The sequence below is a fragment of the Physeter macrocephalus genome, chromosome 14 (assembly GCF_002837175.3).
Source record: "Physeter macrocephalus isolate SW-GA chromosome 14, ASM283717v5, whole genome shotgun sequence".
Lineage (NCBI taxonomy): Eukaryota > Metazoa > Chordata > Mammalia > Artiodactyla > Physeteridae > Physeter > Physeter macrocephalus.
In genome coordinates this window covers 80,118,467-80,118,867 of record NC_041227.1, presented here as the reverse complement: position 1 = coordinate 80,118,867, position 401 = coordinate 80,118,467, and the positions used below count along the sequence as shown (strand labels likewise).

At 38.2% G+C, this 401-nt stretch overlaps 1 protein-coding gene across 3 annotated transcripts in view; it reads right to left on the bottom strand.

Annotated features, from left to right (window-relative positions):
* The window catches only part of MAD1L1 (mitotic arrest deficient 1 like 1), a 350,389-nt gene that overhangs the window by 275,606 nt on the left and 74,382 nt on the right, over positions 1 to 401 (bottom strand). The gene's annotated exons all lie outside the window — the stretch shown is intronic.

Sequence of the window (401 nt, the reverse complement as noted above, 5' to 3'; positions counted from 1 at the left end):
GTGTATGATACTTTTAATGTGCTGCTGGATTCTGTTTGCTAGTGTTTTATTGAGGATTTTTGCATCTATGTTCATCAGTGATATTGGCCTGTAGTTTTCCTTTATTGTGACATCTTTGTCTGGTTTTGGTATCAGAGCGATGTTGGCCTCATAGAATGAGTTTGGGAGTGTTCCTCCCTCTGCTATATTTTGGAAGAGTTTGAGCAGGATGGGTGTTAGCTCTTCTCTAAATGTTTGATAGAATTTGCCTGTGAAGCCATCTGGTCCCAGGCTTTTGTTTGTTGGAAGATTTTTAATCACAGTTTCAATTTCGGTGCTTGTGACTGGTCTGTTTATATTTTCTATTTCTTTGTGGTTCAGTCTTGGAAGGTTGTGCTTTTCTAAGAATTTGTCCATTTCTT